This window comes from Sapajus apella, unplaced genomic scaffold, assembly GCF_009761245.1.
Source record: "Sapajus apella isolate SASKATOON/1434 unplaced genomic scaffold, GSC_monkey_1.0 scaffold12, whole genome shotgun sequence".
Lineage (NCBI taxonomy): Eukaryota > Metazoa > Chordata > Mammalia > Primates > Cebidae > Sapajus > Sapajus apella.
Genome location: NW_022436952.1, coordinates 24,310,782 through 24,333,014, shown reverse-complemented (window position 1 = coordinate 24,333,014; position 22,233 = coordinate 24,310,782). Strand labels below are relative to the sequence as shown.

Below are 22,233 nucleotides of genomic sequence, written 5' to 3'. Positions count from 1 at the left end.
AAAAAAAAAAAAAAATAAAATAAAATAAAAAAATAAAATGAAAAAAAAAAAAAAGTACAGACTTAGAGAAAATATTTGCAAATCACATCTGACAACATATCTAAGATAAATAAATAACTCTCAAAACTCAACAGTAAGAAAGCAAATAATACTCCCCAAATGGGCAAAAGATCTAAATAAATACTTTACTACAAAAGAGATGTGGATGGCAGATAAACACATGAAAAAATGCTCAATGCTATCAGCAGTTTGGGAAAGGCAGATGAAAACCATGAGATATCACTATATGCCTATTAGAATGACTAAAATTTTTAAATGGGCGATAGGAAGTGCTGCAGAGCACATGGAGGAACTGGAATTCTCGTACATTATTGGTAAGAATGCAAAATGGCACAGCCATTCCAGAAAACAGTTTGTCAATTTCTCATAAAGTTATGCATCACTTACAGTATGATCCTGTAATCCCACATCTCGCTATTTCCTCTAGAGGAATAAAATCTTATGTTCACACAAACACCTGCTCATGGATATGTATAGCAGCTCTATTCAGAATTGCCCCAAACTGGAAACAACCCAAATGCCTTCAGTGGTTGCATGGTTGAGCAAACTGTGATACACCCACACAGCGGAATACTCCGCATTTAAAAGAGAACTACGTGCAGCAACATGCATGAATCTCAGAGACTTTATGCTGAGTAAAGGCAGCCAGGCTCTAAAGCCTGTGTGCTGTATGTTTCCATTTATATGGCATTCTAGAAAAAAAAAAAATACAGGATCAGAAAATAGGTCAGTGTTATGAGAGGGCAGGGTAGGGAGAGGGGCTGACTTCAGAGGAACTTTTTGGAGTGATGAAACAGCTCTGGGTCCTGATCGTGGTGATGGTTACATAAATCTACACATGTGTTAAAACTCAGAACTATAAAGCAAAACATATGGTAGTCCATTTTCTGTATGTAAATTATATCATCATTATTATTTTAAGATGGAGTTTTTACACTGTTGCTCAGGCCTGAGTACAATGGCATGATCTCTGCTCACTGCAACTTCTGCCTCCTGGGTTCAAGCAATTCTCTTGCCTCAGCCTCCCGAGTAGCTGGGATTCAGGTGCCCCCCACCACGCACAGCTAATTTTTGTATTTTTAGTAGAGATGGGTTTTCACCATGTTGCCCAGGCTGGTCTCAAACTCCTGACCTCAGGTAATCCACCTGCCTCAGCCTCCCAAAATGCTGGGATTACAGGTGTGAGCCACCGCTCCGGGTCTTCCTATATGTAATTAAAACATAAAAAAGTAAAGTGTTCAAGGAACAGCCCACACCTTAATTTGTAACTGGCACTACTACCTGCTTATATACTTTCATAGGTTGTACTAATGCTAGAATTTACTCCCTTAAAAAAGGCAGGAGGGTAATGGCTTTCCAAAATTGAAAGACTGCTTTAGTATGTTCTATGGTGCCCTCAGCTTTATTAAACCAACTCATTTACACCCAAGACAACAGCTGCCGCTGGAAAGACACCTGAGGTACAGGAGTGGGAAGGTGACTGGCTTTGCAGTATCCACTCTTGTTTCACCATTTAATTTTTTTCCCTGTGTGTGTTTTATATATTCTAAAAGCCTGTTATCCCAGCACATTGGGAAGCCAAGGCAGGCGGATCACCGGAGGTCAGGAGTTCGAGACCAGCCTGACCAACATGGAGAAACCCTGTCTCTACTAAAAATACAAAATTAGTCTGGCACGGTGGTGCATGCCTGTAATCCCAGCTACTCGGGAGGCTGAGGCAGGAGAATTGCTTGAACCCGGGAGGTGGAGGTTGTGGTGAGCCGAGATTGTGCCACTGCACTCCAGCCTGGGCAACAAGAATGAAAATCCATCTCAAAATAAAAAAAAAAAAAAAAGTGAAGCAGAAGGAAGATAGAGGCAGTGGTGGTAAAGGGAGACAGGGAAGTTAGCAGAGGGGGGAGTGTGAACCTCTAGCTTAAAGGGATCTTAAGAAACATTATTAACCAATTGCAATATGTCAACCTTGCTTGGATCCCAGCTCAAACCATAGCAAAAAATTCTAATTGCGTCGGTTACATTAGAGGCAATTAGATATCTGAACACTACAAAAATTTTGGGAGCAGACAATAAACAGTATGTTAGTTATGTTTGAAAAAAGGAGTCATCTCTTTTTTAAGTAAAACTTCTAATTTTGAGATAACTGTAAATTCCCATGCAGTGGCAAGAAATAACACAGGGAATTCTCAGGTGCCCTTTACCCAGTTTCCCCCTAGTGATAACATCTTGCAAAACAATGTTACTGTATCAAAACCAAGATGTTGATTGGGCGAAGTGGCTCACGCATGTAATCCCAGCACTTGGGGAGGCTCAGGTAGGTGAATCACCTGAGGTCAGGTGTTCAAGACCAGCCTGGCTAACATGGTAAAACCAGTTCTCTACTAAAAATACAAAAATTAGCCAGGCTTGGTGGCAGGTGCTTGTAATCCCAGCTACTCGGGACGCTGAGGCAAGAGAATCACTTGAATCTGGGAGACGGAGGTTGCAGTGAGCCGAGATCACACCACTGCACTCCAGCCTGGGCAAGAAGAGTGAAACTCAGTCTCAAAAACAAAAACAAAAAACCCTAGGATACTGTTGTCAATACATTTTATTCAGATTTCCCCAATTTTACCTGTACTTATGTAGGTGTGTCAGTCTCTTACCTTTTAAGGATACAGACTAAACTACAAAAAAAGTGTTATTATCCACCCATAAACAGTGAGGTCACAGGTAATTTTTCTTTTAATACATTTCTACATTTTCTGATGTCTTAATATTAAGTACAATTGACTTTATGTTTTATGGTGTAACAGATGGCACACACAAAAGAAAAATGCTAACATATTATGTTCTGAAACGTAATAATGACATGAGCATCTGGGAGCCCACCAGTCAATTGAAGAACATTGTGCTGTGGGTTTAAACTTAAAAAAAAAAAAACTATTAAAATAATCACCCTGTGCTCCAGGAACTGCTGCACTTAGAGGCTGATCCATCCTGTGGGGTGGGCATGACTGACTGGACTCAGAAGAATTGGGTTTGAGTCTAGCTCTCCCACCATTGGCCTGTGTGGCCCATTTCTGGCCTCTCTGAGCCTTAGCCACCTCCTGTGAGATCATGCACCCAGAAGCACTGGGTAGAATGTCAGACTATTGAACAATACCCTGTAGATAAAAGGCTGGGCATGGAGATCAGGTACCCAAAACCCCTGTACAGCGAAGAACATGTCAACCATCCATGCTGTTCTGCCTAAAAATGCTCCCTGGCATGTTATTATGAATAAAAGTAGGCATCAAAATCGGAACGAATGATGAAAATTCAAACACGAAAACTCGAACTTCCTGAAATTTTATTTTATGAAAATGAGACTCTGGCTGAGTCTGAGGCATTTCCAGTCTAAGGGGGAGGAACTGAAAATGGCAAGATAGTGTGAGCAGAGCCACGGCATGCGCTGGACAGGCAGGTGGGCATGGGGCAGATTCGGGTCCTGACCCCAAATCTAGTGGTGGAGGGAAGCCAAGAAGAGCCTTCCAGATGGGATGCAGGAGGCTGGGGTTCCCAGGTCCCCTCTATGACCTGTGTGGATGTGGAGAATGATCATTCTAACCTACACTTGAACCACCCCACCAGGTCCAAGCCACCATCATCTCTTGAACATGGGGCAGCCTTGAAAGAAAAAAATTCTTACAGATAAAGACTAAAAGAGAAGTGTAGATCCCAGGAGTTTTTGTGGCAAATGGAGAGTGTTTCTGGGCTGATTTTTAATGGAAAGCAAAATTCTAAGAAACTTTACCAATAACTGTCAGGCTCTCTATTCCTTTGTTCATTCCTTCATTCACTCACGCATTCACTCATTAAACGTTTATTCAGCGTTTCTACATATTTGTGCAGGTGCTGCTCCCTTGCTTCTCCCATAGGGACCTTTGTGGTCTATTTGCTGTCCTTTGGGGCTGCTGACCACACCAGTGTTGGGGGAAAGCCCTCAGGGGACAAGCTTGCACGTAGGCAGGAAATGGAAACGGAAGCAGCTCATTCTCAAAATGCATCAACATCTCATGTGTCTTTGCTTCAGGGATGAGACAAATTTTTTAGGAAATAAAGCTTGCCATTTCCAGCACCAAACCATGCCTCTGCATGTTTTCTGCATTAATCTTGTTTTATTTTATTTTTTGAGACAGAGTTTTGCTCTTGTTGCCCAGGCTGGAGTGTAAGGGCACAATCTCGGCTCACTGCAACCTCCACCTCCCAGGTTCAAGCAATTCTCCTGCCTCAGCCTCCCAAGTAGCTGGGATTACAGGTACCCGCCACCACACCAGGCTAATTTTTGTATTTTTCATAGAGACAGGGTTTCACCATGTTAGCCAGGCTGGTCTCAAACTCTTGACCTCAGGTGATACACTCTTAAAGTGCTGGGATTACAGGCGTGAGCCAGTGCACCCGGCTGCTTTCTCAATGAATCTTGATGGAAACTGATTGTATGTACCGTGCCACAAAATGGTGATGATGGCAGGAGCTATCAGTAGGTGCAGTAGGTGAGGGCAGCCCCATCCTGCACCCAGTGGCTGTTCCTGTTTCACTTCTCATGTATGATTCCTCATTTCAGCAATGCTGACTGTTCCCTGCACTTAGTAGGTGAATAGAAGCTGCAGTCCAGCCCACTGCTCTGCTGACCATTTTGTAATTTACCAGGGAAGGGAGGGTGCAGTTTTGCAATTCATCCAAAGAGGAACTTGCCGTAATTTGTCTGCTCAAAGGGTGCCTTCTGTATTGGCTGCAGCCCTGCCTAGGCTGTGTCTGCACCTCCACCCAACTGCCAATTTGCTGAAGGCTGGGAAGCCAGTTAAGCACATGCAGTTGTCTTGTACGTAAAATGAAAAAACAAAGCCTGAGAACTGACCAATGAAAAGAGCATTGAACTCCCATCCGTAGACTTGGATCTTCTATTTGGGCTGCCCAGAGGGCCCTCTGGCTGTCTCCTCAGTTCCTGGCAATGTCTGGGTGTGTGAGGTTGCTGAATAAATCAAAGAGCCTCTTCAGGACATAATCCATAGGGCAAAAATTGCATAAGCCCTGAGAGGTTAGAGATGAATGAGTAAGACACAGTCCTTGCCCCAGGGGCTGCTGGGCTACCAATCTGTAACCTTGTAGTGACCACAGGGTGGCTGTACTTGCCTAAGATCACTGGAACATGGTACTGATCCATGGCCTGTTAGGAACTGAAACCCATTCTCTGATTCAAGCTCTCGGATGGCTTCTTGATCTAGTAAACTCTACGCTGCCGACAAGCTCACTTGGTTTTGCCCCAGCGCACCTCTCCAGCTGCATCTTGTCCTGCCAAACTTGATCATACCTCAGGATCTTTGCATGCCCCGGCGTGGGGCATCCTTCCTCTAGCTTTCCCCACAGCTGGCTCCTCCTCAACATTCAGGTCTCATTGTCAATGTCACCTCCTCACCATCCCAAGCATGCAACATGCTTGTGATGGTTTATTTTACATGTCAACTTGACCAGGCCAAGGGAAGCCCAGATGGCTGGTGAAGCATTATTTCTAGAGGTATCTGTGGTGGTGGTGGTGGGGGAGGGGAGTGTTCCAGGAGAGATGAGCATCTGAATGGAGAGAGAGAGTCAAGATCTGCCCTCAGCCATGTGGGTGAACATTGCACCATCTGCCGAGGGCCTGAATAGGACAAGAGGGAGGATGAAGGGCAAATGTGCTGTCTCTGCTTGAGCTGGGACAGCCATCCTGCCCTTGGACAAAATCAGCGCTCCTGGTTCTCCAGCCTTCGAACTTGGATTCAGACTGACACCATCATCGTCCCTGGTTCTCAGGCCTTTGGACTCACACTGGAATTACACCACTGGCTTTCCTGGGCCTCCAGCTTACAGACCACAGATTATGGACTTCTCAGTCTCCACAGTCACGGGAGCCAATCCCTGCTAATACATCCTTTTTTCTCCCCCCCACCCGTCCCTTCAGTCTCTCTATCCTGTTGGTTGTGCCCTAATACAATGCTTAAGAAGACTAACCATTTCACAGTTTCATATACCATAAGGGAATCTCAGAGACTGTGTTCTGTCTGGTATATTTTTAAAATTCACTTTTCACATAAAAAACCATGCATATGGTAAAATCTAAAAGGCACAGATAGCTATACAGTGAAAAGCTAGCATCCTTCTTACCTATCCTCTGGCCCAAAGGTCCCCAAACCCCAGGCTGCAGACCGGTACTGATCCATGGCCTGCTAGGAACTGGGCGCACAGCAGGAGGTGAGTGGCTGGTGAGCCGGCAGGACTGCCTGAGCTCCACCTCCTATCAGATCAGCTATGGGGGGCAGGAGGCGCATAAGATTGTCATAGGAGCGCGGACTCTACTGTGAACTGTGCATGCGCATGTGAGGGATCTAGGATACCTGTTTCTTAAGAGAATCTAATACCTGATGATCTGAGGTGGAGCAGTTTCATCGCGAATCCATCCCCACCTCCAGCCCCATCCGCCAAACCCCTTCGCACCCCCAAACCCTGTTCATGGAAAAATTGCCTTCCATGAAACTGGTTCCTGATGCCAAAAAGATTGGGGACCGCTGCTGTGGCTCATCAATTTCCTTCCCCCAAAGAAGCAACAGTTTTTGGAAATTTGAATATGTGGTTAACAATTAGAAGTCAGATTTCATATAAAAATCTAGATTTCCAGCTTTGATTGAAGTAACTGGAAGATCTACCAACACCAGACCCACGATCCTGTGTGGCAACAATTAGCTGGCGTTGACATGCAGCTCCCCTGTAGAAGGACCTTGTGCTCCCCAGGGCCTCAGTGTCCCCACTGAGTCCACAATACAGAAGCTGGGGGCAGTGCCAGGGACACCATACCAGCACTATCAGCCTGTCCACATCATCATTTATGCTACCTATTGGGCTCGTGAAAGCAGACACATTGGCAATCGTCTTCTATATTGTGGTTCATGTTGTAGTGCACAAAGAGAAAAGTTAACTGCAGGATGTCTGAAGTGGGCTGGGCATTAGGGTTGCCACACAGTGCCCATAGAAGTCTTTCAACAAACACAGCACATTTCTGTACTTCTTCCTAGTACCTAATGCCTTACACAGTAGTAATCCTCCCTTATCTGCAGTTTTGCTTTCTGTAATTTCAGTTGCTCAAGGTCAACCAAAAATATTAAATGAAAAATTCTAGAAATAAACGATTCCTAAATTTTAAATTGCATACTGTTCTGAGTAGCATGATGAAGTCTCTCACCATTCTGCTGTGTCCCACCAGGAATGTGAATCATCCCTTTGTTCAACTGGTGTACATGATGCAGGCTATCCAACTATAAGCCACTTGCTAGCCATCATGGTTGTCAAATCAACTGTAGCAGTATCCCAGTGCTTGAGCCCAAGTTACCCTTATTTTACTTACCAGTGGCCCCAAGTTGCAAGAGAAGTGATGCTGGCAATTCAGATATGCCAACGAGAAGCTGTAAAGTGCGTCCTTTCAGTGAAAAGGTGAAAGTTCTCATCTTAACAAGGAAAGAAAAAAATCGTATGCTGAAGTTGCTAAGATCTATGGTAAGGGCAAATTTTCTAGCCATGAAATTGTGAAAGAAACGTTGGCTAGTTTTTCTGGGTCATCTGAAACGGCAAAGTTATGGCCACAGTATATGATAAGTGCTTCATTAAGATGGAAAGAGCAATTAAATTTGTGGGTGCAAGACCTCAGCAGAAATGTGTTCTGATTGACAGCAGTCAGGTTCAGTACTAGTGGAGGCCTTAGGCATCCCCAGGGGGTCTCAGAGTGTGTCCCCTACAGGTAAGGGGACTATGCTATTGCGTTTGTTTATCATCTGGCTGCCTCCACGAAAACGTAAGCTCCCCATGGCCAGGAGCTCCACTTTGCTCACTGTTGAGTCCCCATTACCTGACACTGTTTATACCACATGGAAGGCCCTTGATAAATATGCTTGAATGCATGAATGCCAGGTGCTAATATGAATACAAGACAGGGTCACTGTCTCAAAGCTACTGTTGGGCTAGAGGGCAGAAACAAGTCTGCTGGGCATGGTTGCCACAATGAATGACACAGGAAACAGAGATTAGTTTGATGCTCAGAATACTGCAAAGAAGACAGCAGTCCCATAGGAAATGTGAAGACAGACACAGTGGTGACAAGGACATTGTGCCACACTGACCTTGCAGCTCCCTCTGTCACCTGTGGGTGGCCGAGCTGTTTCAGGCCCTGTCATGGATAGCTGAGGCTTCAATGTTTGTTGCTTTTTTGCCTCAAGGGCCATGTGCAAGGTACTGACCAATCAAGTAGCATGTTAGGGCTCATCTTGAATTTCCTCTCTACCCCCCCACCCCGTAGAGCAAGAATACATCATTACAAGAGAGCAATGTACCAGCCTCTGCCCACAGTCAGCAAGACTCCTGGCAGCCAAAATAGGCAGCAGGAAAGTGGCCGAGGGACAAATCCCAACAACGTGGGAGATGCCCTGTGGTCCCCCCTGCTGTGACCTCTCACACTTCCCCCAGCACTCACTCATTGTTTCACTTATTCCATAGTTCCTGACCAAACTTTTTTTTTTTTTGAGACAGAATCTTGCTCTGTCGCCAGGCTAGAATGCAGTGGCATGAGCTCGACTCACTGCAACCTCCGCCTCCCAGGTTCAAGTGGTTCTCCTGCCTCAGCCTCCCAAGTAGCATGCCCAGCTTATTTTTGTAGTTTTAATAGAGATGGGGTTTCACCATGTTGGCTAGGATGGTCTCAATCTCTTGACCTTGTGATCCGCCTGCCTAGACCTCCCAAAGTTCTGGAATTACAGGTGTGGGCCACCACACCTGCTTCCTGAGCAAGTATGTGTCAGACACTGTTCCAGGTCCTGGGGATGTGGCAATAAGATAAAATAGACAAAATGCCTGCTCTTAGAAAGTTTGCACTCTAATGGGTATGTAGGGGACAGAAAATCAACCAAATAATTAAACTGTATATTAGATGAAGATAAGTGCTATGAGAATAAAGTTGGGAAGAGGAGGGAGGGGTTCTAGAGTTGGGGAGGGGTGTGCAGTATATGGATATAGATATATGGCTATGTAGATATTTAAATATTGATTTAAATTTAAACTTGTAAATTTTAATATGAATTCATAAATTATAATTGCATATATTTATGGGGACAAAGTGATATTATGATAGACATATATAATGTGGAGTGATGAAATAAGGCTAATTAACATATCCATTGAATACCTATCATTTTCGTGGTGAAAACATTTGAAATATTTACTCTCTTAGCAATTGTGAAAAATACACCATAATTAACTATAGTCACTCTGCTGTGCAGTGGATCTCAGAAACCTTATTCCTTCTAATAGAAACTTCATACCCTTTGACCAGCATCTCCCTATTGCCTCCAAACCCCAAAGAGTGTCTGTGTGTGTGTTTGTGTGTGTTTTGTTTTGTTTTTGAGACAGAGTCTCACTCTGTTACCCAGACTGGAGTGCAGTGGCTCAGTTTCGGGTCACGGAAACCTCTGCCTCCTGGGTTCAAGCAATTCTCCTGCCTCAGCCTCCTGAGTAGCTGGGACTACAGGCGTGTGCCACCATGCCCAGCTAATATTTTGTATTTTTCGTAGAGACAGGGTTTCACTGTGTTATCCAGGATGGTCTTGATCTCCTGATCTTGTGATCTGCCCACCTCAGCCTCCCAAATTGCTGCGATTACAGGCATGAGCCACTGTGCCCGGCCTTGTGTGTGGTTTTTAAAAGGATGATGAGGGAGATCTCCTGAGGAGGTGCCATTTGAGTAGGAACCTGAAAGAGGCCCCGGCAGCAAGCCATGTGGTATCACAGGAAGACTGCCGTAAGCAAAGAGAATAGCAAAGTCTTGAGTTGCGAGGGTGCCCAGTGTTTTTAAGGGACAGCATGGTTGGGGTGTAATGAGTGGGGGACACCAGGAAGATGTTGGGAGACAATTCCCCATAATTTCTGTTTGTGCATGCCTGGTGAGAAGTCTTCTACATCATCTTTTCAAATATCTTTGTGTAGCAAATAGCTTTGGAAGATACTGTCCCTTCTAGGACAAAAAGCGGATTTATTTGCTGTCAATGCAATAGAGAACATGTGTGCTTTCAGGGTAAAAGTTGGGCAGGTTGTTTGCAGCTCGTCATGAAACTTAGGGTTTCCTAGGCTCAGGGTTCATGTGGTGCCATGCACAGAGTCCACTTGGATTGGCCTCCTTGCTGTGCCCCTGGGACTTGGGGGGCAAGGGGAACCTATAAACATGACACTCATGATGCTAGTTGTGCTGTGAGTGACAGAGTTATTTGTCTCTGCCTCTGGAGTCTCATATCTTCTGCTGGTGACCATGAAACTGTGGTAGGCTAACTTGTTAGTTATAAGTTAACTTACAACTAACAGATCCTTCTAACTTATAACTCAGGTCCTTCACAATTCTTGACAGAGGAATGAGATCAGAGACAAAGAATGAATGAACGAACAAAGGGATGAGTGAATTGGGATTCAGAGAGCATTCTTCCTTAAACACAGAAGATCTGCAATGAACAAGTCTCAGGCCAGGTGCACACACACAGCTCATCACTGCCTTGGGGTACGACAAGTCCAAGGACCGACCACAGAACCATAGAAGTGTTCTATGGACATGGCAGAAAGAATCGAATGGGGCCAACTGTTCACAGGTGCTGCTCCCTGTCATTAGTGTGAGATACAGTGGGGGCGATTTCCTGGCTAGAGAAGATTGAAGTAAGAGGACATGGAGGAGGATCTGAGGAAGCCTGGCTCAGGGTCAGTGTTTCTGTCATGAAGAATCCAGATCTAATAGTCCTCTGGCACCCTGTCCCCCTGTCCCCCCATTGCTTGCTCCTGGGACAAGCTGTTCAGACAGAAGAACCTACCACCCAGACCTCCCTATACCACACCTGCAGGACTAGCCTGGGCAGAAAAGACGCAGAGCTTCCCAGGGCCACACTCAGCCCTGCCTCCTGTCCTCCACCCGCTCCTGTGGCACAGAGAGAGGGGACCTGCAGAGCCTGAGTCTCCTGCTTCTGTTGCCTCCCCTCTTTTCCCGCCAGAGCTGCCTCATGCCCTCAGGGTTTCAGGGGCAGCTCAGCTTGCCAGACAGCACAGCTGTGGGCCTTTTCTCAGATCAGAGCGTGTGGTGAACTCACAGTGAGGGAGTAAGGGAGAGGACAGAGCTCTGGGTCCTGAGGGGTCCCCCTCAATCCTTAGCCCTCGCTCCCACGAGGTCCACTTTTCAGATTCCTGAGGGGCTGGGAGGTGAGGATCCTGCTGTCTGGGCTGGCCTCCATGGACAGGGACAGGCTAATTTCCTCAGCTGCGTCTGCTTCTGGCTGGAAGGAAACACCTGGGCATGAAAGAGCCAGTGGGGTGGGGCTGGGGGAGCATTGTTCCCAGGGCATGGAAGCCTGGTGGGATCTGATGGGGCCTGAATGCAAGGGACCAGATGGCAACGACTGCAGCCCCCGGCATCTGCAGCCACCAGGTCAGTGGAGGCACTCTCGTGGAGACAGTGTAGGAGCCAGCAGCAGTTCTAGTGAGAGGCAGCGGGGCACAGCGGCCAGGCAGATGGCATTCCAATCCTCTCTGTCCATAGGGCAACTTGGGCTGCTGCTTAAAACCTCTGTGTCCCTTAAAGGGAACCTGACAACAATGTCTACCTCATAGGCTTGTCATGAGACTAAATGAGATGATATTTGAAAACCACTTAGAGCTAAATGAATAAATGGAACAGGTCCACGCCTGTGAGTGCTCTGTACACCCCCTGGTAGCAGCCACACATCGCCTCTAGCTGTACTTTCCGCTACACCTGACTTTTGCACCTGCTTTCCTGCCTGTGGGGGTTTGCACACTTTACTTCCCACCGCTGGGGTGCCTCTTGTCTCCTCTCTGCACACCAGGTCCTCCCTTGAGCCTCAGCCAGGCGCCACCTTCCACGGAACCCTCCTTGAGCCCACACCTGGCAGTCTCTCTCCCATCTTGCGTGTACCTCACACCGCCCAGCTCACTGAGGACCCTGGCACGTGTTACTTTCTGGGTTGGTCACTTGCAGCTGTGTCCGGACCCTCATGGCAGGCAGCAGTCAGCTCCTTCAGGACAGAGACCAGGCCTCGGTCAGACTCTGGCACATAGAAGATCCCCGATTTGTGCACAGAGAGAAAATCGGCTAGACCAGCATGACTTTCACCAAATTCCCCAGGAGAGTGATGGACAGATGATGTCCCAGAAACGGCACAGACTGGGACCCAGACATTTCCTATTGAGTCCTGCTCCTTGCTAACCCACTCTGCAAGCTTTGGCAAGTTGCTTCATCTCCTTAAGCCTCAGTCTTCTCTCCTATAAAATGGCACTAAAACCCTTATCCAGTCAACCTCTAAATGCTGGTGAGAATCAAATGGGAAAATGGGTGTAGTCCGCAGCACCAGGCATGAATAATTAGTCCTATTATTAATGGCATGTACAGGATTCCAGAAGAAAGGAGAGCCCTTCTCCCAGGGTCCCATGTCCTTTCATACTGTGAAAATGGGCTGAAACGATCTTAACTTGGCAGAGTTATCCAGCAGTGTCTGAGGTAGCCCTTCTCAGAAAGGCTGGCCCTGGCAGCCCTGAACTTGGGTAAATAAGAGCCAGGGGTGTTTCGGTCCCTTCAGGGGTTCCCGTTCCAGCTCCCTCCTTTCCACCCTTCCATCTGCTCTACTCAGATATGCCTCCCTGGAGACCTCCATCAGAGCCAGCACCTACCTTGGTTTGTTGGCAGCTCTTGGGCTACCCGAGTCCTTCAGCCAACTCCCTGCGGTCCTGTGCGAGGCCCCGAGTCCCAGAGAACCAGGTGTCTTGGGAGAGCCTCCACGGGTGTCTGCGGTCTTGACTGCGCTCTTCAGATCTGCAGAGAAAAGCTCAGAGTCTCACAGCTCTGTCCCCTCCTCTTCCTTCCCCTTCCTTGTGGCCCTCAGAGCTCCTCCCAGAATGCATCCTGCTGTGAGATTGCTTTCTAAAGAAGCATCTGTGGTCACCCACAGTCACTGGAGGTCCTTTATTCTAATCGTATGTGACCGGTTTTAGGGGTCTCACCTGCCAAGAGACTCCCTCTGGTGTTGACTGGGGAGGGACTGATGCAGAGAGCCCTGAGCTCTCTGTCGAGCTTCAGACTCACCAACCATCCCCCACCCTTGGACATGGCCAGCCAGATTTCCCTCAAGCACCTCCATCTCCACAGGTACAAACCAAGCTCATCATTCCCCCATCTAAGCCCACTTCTCTGTTTCTCGCCTCAGAATCAGCAACCTCCGTGTCATCCTAACACCTCCCTCTCCCTCGCCTGTTACATCTCAACTGCACCAAGCCCTGTCAATATCTCATGAATTCTCCACTTTCTTCCATCCCTATGGCTGTCACTTCTTCATCTGACTACCATGGTCTTCCTCCTGAAACACTACAATAGCCGGAGGTCTCCTTCTAATCCTGCCTTCACCCCACAGCCAAAGATCTCTAAGAGTGAAGCACAAATCTGTTTATGTTACACTCCTGCTATAACCTTCAATGGCTCCTTATTACTTTAAAGAGAATGGCCAAACTCCTTAGTGTGACTTGCCAGACCCTCCTTGATCTGGTCCCTCCCTAATCTCCAACATCATGCTTTATCCCCTCCCTCCAGCCCCTCCCAGAAGTACCAAGGTCTCTTAAGGATCCAGGCTGTGGGAATCTCTTCCCAACCCTTCTCCTGGCTCACCTCTTGTCACTCGTTATTTATCTGAGAAGAACAAGAAACAAGGCTAAGAGGCAGGAGGAAAGTGGAGTGCCAGGGAGGCTGGCAGAAGACAGAATGCCAAGGAGGAGACAATGGCCAATGATGTTAATGACTATAGCGAGGACACAGATGAAGAGAATGAAAAAGCATCCGCTGTCCTTAGCAATTAGGAGAGAGCAGTGCTGGGCAGGGATAGTAGAGCTGCTGGGGGAAGTGGATCAACTACATGGTGACACGTTTGCTACTTTGTCATTTATTTTCTTTCTTCTTTCTTTCTTTATTTCTTTTTCTTTTCACATTTTGAAGCTGAACCCTATTTGGGAGAGTCTCTGACACATTTCTAGAGCCTTGAAAAACTCACAGATTCTATGCGGTCACCCTGTTGGGCCTGATGGGTAAAGGGCTCTAGAAAGCGACAGATTGCTAACAGCATGGTTTAAACGCTGGATCCAGCTATACCTGAAATATTGGTGCTGAATCTACCCTTGGACTGTTCATTGTATATGATCCAATCCATTCCATTCCTTTTTTGGATTAAGCCTGTTGGAGTTTGGTTTCTGTCACTTAGCTCAGCCCATAGAGCTTTGGGGCTGTGAAGTCGCTGGTCTTTTTTTGTAGGGGCTAAGCTGACCTCTCATTTTGTAGAGGAAGCAATTTGGAAAAAAGTCCAGAAATGTAAATTATTTACTCTATGGCTGTGCCTTCCTCCCATAGCTGCTGCTTTTCTGTCCCTTTCATGTGACTGAAGTCACATTCTATCTTGCATCTTCATATGAGCATTCTCAGGTCACATGTCTGCCTTGTTCCACCTCCCTCCTTCAATGAGTTCTGAAAGAGCAGGGACTAGGGTGTTGCTCATTATTCCATCCATCACAGAGTGAGAGGGTGTCAAGAGAATGTTTGGCTTATTTATAAAGCAAATGGGTGACTGAATGAAGGAAATGAACAAGCCCAGGACAGGATAAAAGACCAAGAACTCAAGAACCCCTGCAGGTTCCAGACTCAGCAGCAGCCAGGCAGTGTGGCCACGCTGGGCAGCCCCTCTCCTTATCAGCCTTGGCTTAACTGAATCGGAAATCACAAGCCGATGTCACTGCTTGTGGCTGCTTTGCTCTCTTATCATCAGCTGCTGTCTCTGCAACTGCATTGGCTGTGGTAGCCACGGAGGGGGCAGCTTGGTGACCATAGAGAGCCCCAGAGTTGTCCCTTGCAAAGAGGAGCTAGGGTGCTTTCATTTTCGAGTGCACACAACTACTAAAGAGAGCAGGAGGAGGAGGTAACAATAGGAAGGACCAAGTTCCCCCAGGGCCCCCAGTGCACTGCCCCTGCCATTCCCCAGGCAAGGCAGCACTGCCCCGATTGGCCAACCCCAGTCGAGTCTTTCCTCTCCAGACCATGTTCTTATGATTTGTTTAATCTGGGTTTTCCAGGCTATGCTCTTACCAGGTTTCTCATGTATACCAGTCTCCCCAAAGCAGCCCCCTCTCCCCCTGCCAAAAAGGCAAATGATCTGTCGGCATCAGAACTGTGAAAATTAGGGTTCCCCGCCTTCATTGTACTAGTTCCCAGATGACCTGGTCAGCTAATGGAGGCAAAGCCACCCCAGAGTGATCAATGCCCAAGATACAGAAGAAAAAGGCCCATCATCTATTGCCACTCCTCCTTCTCCTCCCTCCGCCACCCTCCTCTGCCAAGTGAGGGTCCCCACTCCTGGTGGCCCTTCTGGGCACAACTGCAGTGGCCTCTCCTCAGGTTCTTCTATCTCAGCCAGTGTGTTTGTAAGTCTGTCCATATAACTCACCTTGGGGTTACAAAGTTCCTTATCTTCTTTGCAGACTAACCATTGCTTCGGTTCCATCCTCATCCATTTTCCAATCCATTACAAAGCAGCTGTGAGCTTTAAACAAAAATTAAATCTTCTTGCAACTGTGGACAAAGCTGTGGATGAGAAGGGCTGGGTACCAGCACTGGGGAGCTCTGTAGGACCACTGTGTTGGAGTCAGGCAAGAATTACTTGCTTTGGACAGGAGACCCCCAGGGTCGCTTGTGTGTTTGCCTGCAGTTCCGCCCACTGTGGGAGCGGCTCTGGGATTATTCAGCATTGAAGGTAGCAGAATTCATCACCTTAGTTTTCTAAGGAACCCACATAAACAAAATACTAATAAGTAATGTCAATTTTACTAAAGATTACCTAGAAGGATGAAGGGAGTATACATCATACATCTCTTAGGAAACTATTCAAAAGTTCTCTGTGGATAGGTCTGTCATCCAGACGTCCCTCCTCCATGCCATGCCATTGGACCGGGCAGCCTGGAATAGGGTAGGGTGTGTGCTTTTTCCTTTCTCTCTTCTCCTCACTAGCGTTGGTTCTTCCTTCTCAGATTTTTTCACAGACATATCCAGATTGTCTTCTCAGTGCATTCAGAGTACTTCAATTCCATTCTAATTCTAAGTCTCCATTTTTCTACCCCAGCTCATGACCACTACCCACACAAATAGCTCTCTGGTTGGCAGGACCCATTTTTAGAAAACTGTGAGAGGTAATAAGCCAGAAAAGAACTGTTAGGAAAACACATTCTGCTTCGGCTAGACAGTCACCTCATGAGTCAGGTATGGTTATTCAGACAGGTAGTGTTTAAAGGCTCACATCCCTGGTGGTGGTGGGACTCGAACCACGGACCTCCCCACCCCAGTCCCAGGACTTCCCACCCAACCCCAGGAAGACCTGTAGGCTAAGCCAGCCTGATTCCTGAATCACTTAACCTCAGTCCAGGAAGGCTAAGGCAGTGGCACAGGCAGTACCCACCTGCGGGCACCTCTGCCTCTGGTACAGTCCCTCTAGCTCTCACCCACAGCACAGGGGCAGGCAGGGCAGCATCATGATCTAAGCCAGTGGTTCCCTAGGGTGGTCCCTAGATCGACAGCATCAGCATTGCCCTGGCAATCTTTTATCAACTAGTACTGTCTGCTGTGCTGTGGAAACGGAGGAACGGCACACCTCGGGAATTTTCTATCCTTTACTTCCAGCCGTGTTATTTGGCAGGGTTTGTGCAGAATCAGGACTAATTGGGGTGACAGAAGAAGCAGATTTATGCTTTTTATATCCAACCAATCACCCTCTCAGCCATTTTTCTTATTTTTGATGGTGGGGAGGGAAGTTTTGATTTTAAATGCCATCAATGTTCTTTTTTGGTTAAGCTGTAATGTTTAAAAAACTCATCATGTAGGCCACTCACGGTGGCTCACGCCTGTAATCCCAACACTTTGGGAAGCCAAGGCAGGTGGATCAGCTGAGGTCAGGAGTTCGACACCAGCCTGGCCAATATGGTGAAACTCTGTGTCTACTAAAAATACAAAAATTAGCGGGTGTGGTGGTCGGCGTCTGTAATCCCAGCTACTCGGGAGGCTGAGGCAGGAGAAACGCTTGAACCCAGGAGGCAGAGGTTGCAGTGAGCTGAGATTGTGCCAGTGCCTCCAGCCCAGGCGACAGAGTGAGACTCTGTCTCAAACAAACAAACAACAACAAAACAAGTCATTCATAAATATATTTCCATTATAAAAACACTCAAACATTGTAGGACCACAAGAGTAAAAACGGAGAGTCTCTCTCCTCCCCCTCCCAATTTCTTTACCCTTCCACCCACTGATAACCATGACCAAAGCTTAGGATGGTTTACAGACATGAGCGCCATACAAATTGTCCTTCAACTTGCTTTGTTTATTTGAAGATCATTATATATCAGTATATATATAATGATCAACCGCATTCTTTTCTTGAATTCAAACATACATTTTTGTTTGGACTAGTCACACGTTTACAGGGTCCGAAAGGGGAAGGACACAAAAAATCAGTCACTCCATCTTCTGAAAGCCACCCTTCAGGTGGTGAAGAAACCTTGTGAACTCCTCCTTCTCTTTTGCAGGTGTGACTGTCCCCTGTCCCACACTCCTTGGTACTGGCAGCTCTGGGGTGGGGTGAGGAGGCAGAGACCTTGAGGTTGCCATGGAGGGTGGGGCCTGATCTCTTCTCATTTCCCCTGTTCTCCTGGCTGCCTTGAGAGGGAGACCAAGTGGACCCCATCCCCCTTCCTCTCCCACAGCCCCTAATACCACAGGTTCCTCCTTGGACAGGCTTTTGCTGGAGGAGCTGAGCTGGGGAGGTGTTAGGAGTCTCTTGATCTGCATAATATGCATATCCGCCTCTCCATTTTCTTCTCCCAAATGAACTCACACCAGGAAGTGGAATAAATCAAGATGGCTGGGGTCAACCAAGAGATCAGTGGGAAAACTCAAAGACCCCAACCTCTTATTATTTATGCAAATTGCCTGCCCTCCACACATATGTGCAGGACCACACACACGCACACACACACACTGAGACACACCCCCAAAAGTGAGCCAAGCCACCTGGCTGGGCCCTCATCCTGGCACGCGCCTCTCACTCTATGTGACCCTGCGCAGGCCTCTCCCCATCTCTGGGCCTCAGTTTCCTTCTCTGTTACCTGAGGGGCTGGAGATTGGGTTTGCAAAGCCTTCCTCAGCTTTCTCAACCCCAAAACAATTCTGTTCTGGCCTCAGAGACGTTAGGCTATAGTTTTGCTCAGAGAAGGCCTCTGGTGCCTGGTGGCAAGGGCCCCTTCCTTCAGTGTGTGGGAGTGGGGGCTGCTCTGCTCCCTCCCTTCTCTTCCCCAGAGGTCTCAGGGGACCACCCTCAGTCCACTCTGGAGCCAGGAGCGACATTCTCCATTCACCAAGGGCTTCCTTCCTGACTGCCCTCCCCTCAGCAGTGGTCAGCGCAGACTAGCCTGGAGCCCAGCCAACCCAGTCTGGCCCCAGCTTCGCTCTTCTCCTCTATCCCCCTGCAACTTTCCATTCCTGCCACCCCCACCATTCCTGAGGGTGTGCGAACACAGCTTGAAATGAAACCATCCTTCTCAGATATCTGTGTGATCCTTTTCTGGGCCTCAGTTTACTCACTACCCACACGAGAGGTTCAAGAGAGCAGCAGAGTTAGTGCATAAGTGCAGGGGCTCTGGAGCCCACCTGTCTGTGCTTACATCCTGGATTTCCCCCTCTTCTTTTCAGACGAAGTCTCACTCTTGTCACCCAGGCTGGAGTGCCTCAGCCTCCCGAGTAGCTGGGACTACAGGTGCATGCCACCACACCTGGCTAATTTTTTCATATTTTTAGTAGAGACGGGGTTTCACCATGTTGGCCAGGATGGTCTCGATCTCCTGACCTCGTGATCCACCTGCCTCAGCCTCCCAAAGTGCTAGAATTACAGGTGTGAGCCACCACACCCAAACTTTGATTCCCTTTTTACTGTCTCTGTGACCTTGGACAAGTTACTTGTCTCTGCCTCAGTTTCCCCGCCTGTAAAAGGGCTAATTCTCCCTACCTTGTGGGGTTGTGAGGAGTCACAAGTTAACAGCAGCACCTGACACATGCTCAGTTAGTGCAGAAGGTGTTTGCTAATGGCTCAGTTGACCTGTAATCCCAGCACTTCGGGAAGCCAAGGCGGGGGGATCATGAGGTCAAGAGATCAAGATCATCCTGGCCAAAACGGTGAAACCCTGTCTCTATTAAAAATACAAAAATTAGCTGGCTGTGGTGGTATGCCCCTGTAGTCCCAGCTACTCGGGAGACTGAGGCGAGAGAATGGCTTGAACCTGGAAGGCAGAGGTTGCAGTGAGCCAAGATTGCATCACTGCACTCCAGCCTGGTAACAGAGTGAGACTCTGTCTCAAAAAAAAAAAAAAAAAAAAAAAAAGCTCAGTTCACTCTATGCGGACATTCACAGGTGATTCCCAATGCAGGTTGCAGTGACTGAAAGGCTGTGCCTTTGAGCTCGAACTATCTGAGATCCGTCGAACAAGCACCATTTCTTCCCATTCCCCCTATGCAAAGAGGGGCAGACACACGTGTCTGCTGTGACCACAGCCATGTTTCCAGGGAGCCCACACTTAGAGTCTCTGGGGCTGTGGTCTGAGCCGGGACATAGGTGTGCCTGTGCATAGAACAGAGAGAAATAAGCTGGCACCCCTGGGAACAGAGTCTGCCACCTGCTTCACTTTGCCCCCAGAGGGTTGGGGGATGGCACCCTCTCCCAGGAGGCATTCCCTTTACCCTGATTTTACTGGTAGGGTTGGGGGAAGGAAGAGAGGGATTCAGAGACTTGGAGAAAGGAGAAAGTAGATTCTTCCTCAAGAAAATGGGGAGCCCTTTTCCCAGGGAAGCTGTGAAAATTCCTGGTGCTTGAGTGGGTGGCAGTGTGGCAATAAGGGAGGGACAGTCTGAAGGCCCAGGGCAGGCAGCAGGCTGGCTGGTTCCACCCAGAATCTCAGGTGTGCCTGGAGCCTCAGAGGCTGAAAACTGTGCTGCCTCTGTTGTGGGCAGACAGGGGGTTGCAGGCTTCTCTGCCCCCAGGGCTGTGGGAGAGCTCTTTCCCCTGGGGGAGGTGTGACTGGCATGCCAGGGATCTCAGGGAGAGGCCTGAAGATGGTGATAGACCACTACCTTCCGGCCTCTAGAGGAAGCTCCCAGCTGCCTGAGGAGAACAAAAGAAGTCTAAGCCATGGTGTCTGGGGAGCCTCCTCTTGGCAAGGCTTCTGCTCACAGGGAGCCCTGGGGCCGGGGAGGCTACCTGGACCACAGTCTCAGTGGATCATCCCCGTCCTCATAAACCCTACACACTCCCCAGAAGTAGACAGTGTGTCATTTTCACAGGGGAGGAATCAAGGCTTGGAGACAGCCAAGGTGACTCCAAGGGTGAATGCTCCTGCTTCTCCTTGGCCTCCCTGTGATCTGAGGTCTAGCCTGAGAGAGCACTGCATCCAGCAGAGGGAGCGGAGGAATTGTAAGGCCACAAGGGTTTTGCCAGGTGCAGGAAGGAATGACAAAGCTGGGGATCAGGGCTGGCTGAGAGAGCACTCCCATCTACCACCCCAAACCCTGAGACCTGCAAAGCACAGCTTGATTTTGGTCCCCAGCCTTCTGGGAAGCAGGAAGTGGCAAAGGGAGACACCCATTGCCTCCCAAAGTTGGAGAAATAATACCCATTCCAGGGATGGCAAGGCTAGTAGGCTAACACCCCTAGGGCAGAAATAATTCTACTGTGAGTAGTGGGAGGTGAGAGTCTTCAAGTTTATGGCCAGCTCCTGGGCCCATTGGTGAGGTACCATGTGGAGGAGGGGTTATCTTGAGGAGGAGGAGGAGGTGCTGAAAAGGACAGCCTCCTCCTTTCTCTTCATCTGCCAGAGGCAGGACCCAATGGGGATTCTAATTTCAGCCCCCTACCCCGGCCCCTTACCTCAGTGTTCAGTGACTCAGATTACAAAAGCTTATGGACTGGATGAGACATTCTGGCTCAGAGCCCCTTTAGTCTGTGACCACTTGGCCCATGGATTGGCCCAGAGTTCATGGTCGTCGTTTCCAGGGTATGTGTCTGACCAATAGGGAATCCATTCTTAGGCCAGCCAGTGATTTATGTGAAGTCTAGTTTGAAGAATCTTCCAGCTGAACTCAGTGGCTTTTGCCTGTAATCCCAGCACTGTGGGAGGCTGAGGTGGGCAGATCACCTGAGATTGGGAGTTCAAGACCAGTCTGGGCAACATGGTGAAACCCCATCTCTACTAAAATAATACAAAAATTAGCCGGGTGTGGTAGCATGTGCCTGTAGGCCCAGCTACTTGGGAGGCTGAGGCAGGAGAATTGTTTGAACCCGGGAGGTGTAGGTTGCAGTGAGCCGAGATCACACCACGATGTTCTATCAATTTCAATAAGATCAAATGTGTTAATTGTGTTGTCCAGACCTTGTATATCTCCATTAATCTTTTTTGTCTATGTGTTCTCAGCTACTGAGGGAGGTATGTTGGCCACTGTGGTTGTGGAGACTTCTAATTCTGTCAATTTTTGTCTTATATAGTTTCCAGTTATGTTATTTGGTGTATATAGCTTTTTAACTGTAATACCTTTTGTTGGACACCTTAATCTTTATGAAATGTTCCTATTTTTTATAATGCTTCTTGTGTTAAATCTTTGGATATTAGTGTATTCACACCAGCTCTTTTGGTCCAGTTTTGCATGGTGTTATTCTTTCCATCCTTTTGCTTTCGACCTTTCTGTGATGTTATATTTAAAGTGTCTCCCTTGTTAGCATTTAAGTTTTTTTTTTTTAAAGTATTAGACAATTCTGGGTGTGTAATTCCAGGTTAGTAGGTTTGTTTTTTCCCCTCATACTTTAAAGAGATCACTTCATCATCTCTGGCTTCCATTGCATCTGTTGAAAAAGGGAGTTCTCGGCCAGGCGCGGTGGCTCACACCTGTAATCCCAACACTTTGGGAGGCTGAGGCAGGTGGATCACCTGAGGTTGGGAGTTCAAGACCAACCTGACCAACAAGGAGAAACCCCTGTCTCTACT

At 47.8% G+C, this 22,233-nt stretch overlaps 1 protein-coding gene across 5 annotated transcripts in view; it reads right to left on the bottom strand.

Moving 5' to 3' along the window:
- PIK3R6 (phosphoinositide-3-kinase regulatory subunit 6) overlaps positions 1–12,981 on the bottom strand; it is a 67,763-nt gene extending 54,782 nt beyond the window's left edge. For all 5 annotated transcript variants that reach the window (XM_032280304.1, XM_032280308.1, XM_032280310.1 and 2 more), the window contains exon 1: positions 12,808–12,981. The gene's annotated coding sequence lies outside the window, so the exon portion shown is untranslated. The remainder of the gene's footprint in view (positions 1–12,807) is intronic.
- Between the last annotated feature and the right edge of the window lie 9,252 nt (positions 12,982–22,233).